Raw genomic sequence first — 7213 nt, forward strand, 5'->3', positions numbered from 1 at the left:
TTAGGGTTATAAGAAAAAGGGGCGTGGCACTTCCAGTACAAATTTACTTTTTCTTGCCACATATCCCTGAAAGTGTTTGTGGAAGAATACTGGAACTTGGTATGGAGTTGTGTATACAAAATTTATCAATTGGTCATGGAAAAAATGTGAGTTATTAAAAAAGGAGGCATGTCGCCTCCCATACATACTAAAAACTTCTTAATACATAATAAGTATTTTAAATTTGTTATGGAGATTTATTTTATAAGTGCCATACTGACAGAATAAATTTCATTAAATGGAAAAGGGAGAGCCGGGTTCGGCCTTATCATCTAAAGCTCTCTTGAGGCATTTGCTACAGTAATGAGAAGTCATATTTTATCAAGGCCAGGTTACCTAATTTGAGTTGGAAATATTAGAACCCGCCGTGGAACCTCCAAGAAGGTTACACGTTCACGCGTCGTATACCTGGAACCATTTTAAGGTAAACTTAGAGGGATTGATATCTTTCGTATGCCAGCGCGCAGACGAGATTTTATAATTTCATAGTTTTAAACTGCCTAAATACCTTAACTCGCTTAAAAAATTACGAACTATAACGAAATTGGCACAGAAATAAAATCTAACATCATTAAATTATTTTTCATATTTGTACACTGAGGGAAATAATGCATAGTAAAAATGAATACTTTATATTTGATTATCGTTTCAAAATGTTCGTATTTAAAAATAATATTTTCATACAAAATTTATTACGCACGTATTTGACTGTTCACATCTGAGTATGTATATGTAAGTGTACATACGCACCCCAAGCATGCAGAGCGCCGCTCTGAGAGCGCGGTGACAACACACACTTACATACATAGCACATGTTTATCCGTACAAATCGCGTGCTGTGGTGTTGATGGATATTCAACATTTGAAAGCAAATTTATATGCCTGGGTGTAGCTGAGTGCGCAAAGATGCTTGCCACAAGTTGTTGATATCCGGAGATGGTCGGGTTCGAATTCCACTGCAGGAAACATGCAACTTAAATTTTGTTTTTGTTTTTCTCTTGATTATTCACTTCACGGATGCTTTTTCAGTACGAACGCGGTCATTTTAAAATGCGCGTAATTGAATTGAATATTTACCAATATACAGTACTTTCGTTGACGTTTATAATAAGATCAATTACGTTTCTATTTGATTTTAAAATTTTTTCCCCTCAGTGTAGTTTTAGGCTGTGTTCTANGCGCGGGGTAAAACCCGCGGGTATAAGCTAGTAATTAATAATTATTGTACAAATAACCAAACCGTACCCAACAAAATACCTTTTGCTTGTTCAAATTTCGATTCTGAGAACAAAATGTTTTTTTTTTTGTTTTAAACAAAAACTTAATAATAAAATTTGAAGGATTTTAGATATTGTGTATGGTAGCACGAAATGTCACAATCTGCTTATTTGTCAGGTTTTTAATACCTCATTAAACGTTTGCTTCTCTTTTGTTCAATTGAGTTAAACTTATATGACTCCATGACGATATTTTTTTGAGGCAAGCAGTAGTCATCGAATGCCTTAATAGCAGTATCCAAGTTTCGTTGCTGTATAACATCTCCAGCGTTGTCAGTCTCCACGGCTGCTTTTGCTTTTTGTTGTACCCAGCAAAGAGTTTTTTGCTCCGTCATTAGAAAATATTGTATTTTAGTTGTTAGCATTAGTACAACATCATTAATATTTTGATTTCCTCTCATTTTACTTTTGTTTACGCTTAACCAATTCAACAGATGGCAGCTTTTAACATTCATTCTTCTTCTTCTTCTGCTAGGAAAAATTTCACTAGCAAGAATTTTCAGCTCTCCCGTGTTATTACGCTCTCGATTCAGGGCTCTCTTGCAAATTTGTTGGGTAATTATACACTTTCCAGTAAAAATTTGCAGGTTCCAGTACAAATTAGTACTGCCTATTTGTTACTATACAAACTTAATATAGCCGTCATCGATTCGCCACTTCGCTGCTTGCTATGTTTGAGCTCCGGTCGCTTAACAAAAAATTTTGCATGTGAAAGCAACAACAAAGTTAGACGATAGCAAGTTTGGTTGTACCTCATTGAGTTTGTTCGTTTCGCCACTTGCTAACTGATGGTGAATCGATGACGGCTAGTATATCACGCAATTTATTTTCCAAGATGGCCACTCAGTCGCTATGTTGGTACAGTCAAGTGGCAAGTTCAACAAAGCACGCCAGTCATTTCTCTTCTGTGCCAATTAACGCCAATTGGAAACGCCAAGTGAAGCCGTCCTTCTCCACCTGATCTTTCCATCGCAGTGCGGGCCTCCCTATTTCTCTGCTACCACCAGCGGGTTCCGAGTTGAATACTTTCAGAGCTGGAGCGTTGGTGTTCATTCGAACGACATGGCCAAGCCAGCGGAGCCGCTGTATTTTAATTCGCTGCATTATGTCCATGTCATTGCGTTCAGAACCCCCACTTCCCCCGCCCAATATTGTCTAAATTACTAGGTACACAATAAAATTGCACAAACCTTATTATGGAGAAACATTGCTCAAGTAAATATGTGCAAGGAATTTGAATATGCGTTGTGTTCATAAATTGAGCTTTAAAACGCAAAAAAGGAATATTAAAAAAAAAATTTCTTTTTCTACGCTCTTATCCACATTTTACAGCACGATCTCGACATCAAAATCGAAACTAGACTAAAAATTGGGCAGTAGTCGTCATACACAACACAAGTTATTGTATAATAACAAAAGCGTAAGCAAAATATTATAATGATTTTGATTTTAGCGCAATACAAATTATTTGCCTTTAAACTAGTAATATTTCTCATAGTTTTCAAAAATTCATTTCTGGCAGCCAAAAGTAGCTCCCGTGAAGCTGGCCCCGAAATGGGAAATTGTTTAGAGTTTTGGCTAGATTTTAAAGAGTTCTGGAGTTCCTGACTGGAAATTGCAATAGTTCTGGGGAACTTCGGGCAGACATCGAACGATTTGGGGGGACACCTTCACGCGGCCACTTTTTTCTAGGAAAAAGAGTTCTGATGCCATACTCCAGTTTATGATAAAGAGTTCTAGAGTTATGAAAGGGGTTTGTAAGCAGTTCTGGAAAAAAATCCAAAATTTTTTTATTTGAAAAATTTTACCTGATTCTGTCACCGCTTACCTATAGTATAGAAAAATTTAATAACATTACGCTTGTTAAAAATTAACGTAAAATCAATATTGGAGATATTTATTAGTCTTATAGCAATTCCAAACAAATTGAAGCAAACAAATTCCAACGTTCCCTTAAGAGTTGAAAGTTATAAGCAAAAACAAGGGGCAAATTTTTATTAAGAAAAAAATTTAATTTGTTTTTCAAAGTTCTGTTGAGAGTTCTAAGTAGCCCCTGAGAGTTCTAACCAAAACTCGAATAAAGTTTTTTGACTCTAATAAAGTTTTTTTGTCCGGCCAATAATGAAAATATTATAAGAAAAAACAAGGGGCAAAATTTTATTTACAAAAAAATTTCATTTGTTTTTTCAGAGTTCTGTTGAGAGTTCTTTCTAGAAATGCAAATAGATATTTGGTTGCAAAAGTTACCAAAGTGAAATAAAAGTTACCAGCATTAGTCACCAAACAGTTTAAAAGTTACCAATTTTGGTAGAAATTTCTAAGTTACCATTTGTGGCAACCATGCTCTCTATATGCATTCATGAAGTGATACGTATAATTGAGAGTTCGCTGTACTATAAAAAATTTACAATGGCGTCCTTTATAGACATCGAGAGCCTTTAATAATGCCAGTGTAGATTTCATTTATGAGGCAGCTACGGAAACAGGGATTGATCACTGCGTGGATAGTGTACCAAAGCTGGGCCATATATGCAGTGAGAGACACCCCACAGGGAGGAGTGCTATCACCGTTACTATGGCTCATGGTCTTGAACAAACTACTGGTAAAGCTAGACTCCCAGAGAATCAAGGCGGTGACTTACGCCGACGGTATAGCAAAACTGACCTTATGCTTTTCACAAATACAACAAATCTCCCTAAGTTTAGTAAACCAAGGTTCCGAGGAACGGAACTGGATTTGTAAACAAGGTGAAGTACCTTAGAGTTATTCTGCATCCCAAACTTAACTGGAAACCTAACCTTGAAGAGCGTGCATGGAAGGCAACGGTGGCTCTCTATGCAGCCAAGGAAATGTTTAGCAGCAGGTGGAGTTTGAAACCAAGAATTGTGCACCAAGAATTGTGCAAAGTTGCCAAGCAGAAAAAGTATCAAAAGCAAACACAACTGTTATTTTAACTTTTATTTAAAAAAACAAATCTATACATACAATAAAATTGTAACATGTCGATGCCTGTACATTATAGATATTAAAAAAAAATTAATGTGGGGGGTCTTTATTAGAGCACCAGAAGCCAAATCAACCATTTTTGTCTGTGTGTATGTTTGCACGCGCATCACTCGAAACCGAATGCATGCAATTGAATGCAGCTTTCACCGATGTATTGCTAGGGGTCTAACTTAAAATATAGAGAAAAAAATTAAGAGTTGCCACCTGTTTGAAAATTGCAGTTTAAGTAAATTGATAAGAAAAAGTGAATATTGCAATATGGACGTCAAAAGAAAGAGGATTAGAAGGCTTATAGCCAAAAATATTTTCTTAGAGTTGCCACCTGTTTCAAAATTTAATATAACTTCATTTGCAAGATAAACTGAATATAGCAATATGGGTATCAAACTGAAGAGGTTTAGGAAATTTTACTGCCGAAAATATTTTTGAAGACGGTTGCCACCCGTTTGAAAAATTTTATTGTATTACATTGATAAAATAAATGAAATCTATCTATACATATAATAAAATTGTTACAGGTCGATGTCTGTACATTATAGATATTAAAGAAAAATTAATGCGGGGGTCTTTAATAGAGCACAGAAGCCAAATCACCCATTTTTAGAATTTTTGTCTGCCTGTCTCTCTGTCTGTATGTTTGCACGCGCATCACTTGAAAATGAATGCATGGAATTGAATACAGTTTTCACCGATGTATTGCTAGAGGACTAACTTAAAATATAGAAAGAAAAAAGTTAGTGAGTTGCGACCTGTTTGAAAATTGAAGTTTAAGTAAATTGATAAGAAAAAGTGAATATTGCAATATGGGCGTAAAAAGAGGAGAGGCTTAAGAAGGCTTACAGCCAAAAATATTTTTTTTAGAGTTGCCACCGTTTGAAAATTTTAATTTAATTTAATTTAAAAGAAGAGGTTTAGAAAATTTTACTGATAAAATAAATGAAATCTATGTATATCTATACTTGTAATAAAAATTTAACAGGCCGATGTATGTATCTTATAGATATTGAAGAAAAATTAATATGGTGGATTTTTATTAGAGCTACAGAAGCCAAATAAACAATTTTTAGAATTTTTGACTCTATGTCTGTCTGTATATTTGTACGCGCATCACTCGAAAAATAATGCATGGAATTGAATGCAGTTTTCACCGGTGTATCGCTAGAGGTCTAGATTACAATATAAAAGAAAAAAATTAGACAGTTGCCACCTGTGTTAAAAATTTCAGTTAAGGTCAATTGATACGATAAAGTAAATATTGCAATATGGCTGTCAAAAGAAAGATGTTTACAAAGGCTTACAGCTGAAAATATTTTTGTGGAAGGTTGCCGCCTATTTGGAAACATTAATCTAACTAAATTGATAACAAATTAAATATTCAAATATTGGCATCAAACTAAAGAGGCTGGGAAATTTTAATGCCGAAAATATTTTTAGGGGATTTGCCAACTGCTTGAAAAATATTATTCATTTAAGTTTGTAAGTTTGTAAAATAAATGAAATATTACAATACGGACATTTAACTAAAGANAGACGGTTGCCACCCGTTTGAAAAATTTTATTGTATTACATTGATAAAATAAATGAAATCTATCTATACATATAATAAAATTGTTACAGGTCGATGTCTGTACATTATAGATATTAAAGAAAAATTAATGCGGGGGTCTTTAATAGAGCACAGAAGCCAAATCACCCATTTTTAGAATTTTTGTCTGCCTGTCTCTCTGTCTGTATGTTTGCACGCGCATCACTTGAAAATGAATGCATGGAATTGAATACAGTTTTCACCGATGTATTGCTAGAGGACTAACTTAAAATATAGAAAGAAAAAAGTTAGTGAGTTGCGACCTGTTTGAAAATTGAAGTTTAAGTAAATTGATAAGAAAAAGTGAATATTGCAATATGGGCGTAAAAAGAGGAGAGGCTTAAGAAGGCTTACAGCCAAAAATATTTTTTTTAGAGTTGCCACCGTTTGAAAATTTTAATTTAATTTAATTTAAAAGAAGAGGTTTAGAAAATTTTACTGATAAAATAAATGAAATCTATGTATATCTATACTTGTAATAAAAATTTAACAGGCCGATGTATGTATCTTATAGATATTGAAGAAAAATTAATATGGTGGATTTTTATTAGAGCTACAGAAGCCAAATAAACAATTTTTAGAATTTTTGACTCTATGTCTGTCTGTATATTTGTACGCGCATCACTCGAAAAATAATGCATGGAATTGAATGCAGTTTTCACCGGTGTATCGCTAGAGGTCTAGATTACAATATAAAAGAAAAAAATTAGACAGTTGCCACCTGTGTTAAAAATTTCAGTTAAGGTCAATTGATACGATAAAGTAAATATTGCAATATGGCTGTCAAAAGAAAGATGTTTACAAAGGCTTACAGCTGAAAATATTTTTGTGGAAGGTTGCCGCCTATTTGGAAACATTAATCTAACTAAATTGATAACAAATTAAATATTCAAATATTGGCATCAAACTAAAGAGGCTGGGAAATTTTAATGCCGAAAATATTTTTAGGGGATTTGCCAACTGCTTGAAAAATATTATTCATTTAAGTTTGTAAGTTTGTAAAATAAATGAAATATTACAATACGGACATTTAACTAAAGAAGATTAGGAACTTTTCTTTTGAAAATATTTTTGAAGCGCATTGCCACCTATGTGAAAACTTTAATTCAGTTAAATTGATAAGATAACCTAAATGTTGCATTTGGGTTTCAAACGAAAGTATTTGAGAATAATAAAATTGCAACAGGCCGATATCTGTACATAATAGACGTTAAAGAAAAATTAATACGGGGTTTATTAGATCAATAGAAGCCAAATCGAAAATTTTTGTTAGAACACAAGAAGCCAAATCAGCCATTTTTGAAT

The sequence above is a fragment of the Rhagoletis zephyria genome, unplaced genomic scaffold (genome assembly GCF_001687245.7).
Source record: "Rhagoletis zephyria isolate East Lansing unplaced genomic scaffold, Rhagoletis_zephyria_1.1 Rzeph_scaffold_01495, whole genome shotgun sequence".
Taxonomy (NCBI): domain Eukaryota; kingdom Metazoa; phylum Arthropoda; class Insecta; order Diptera; family Tephritidae; genus Rhagoletis; species Rhagoletis zephyria.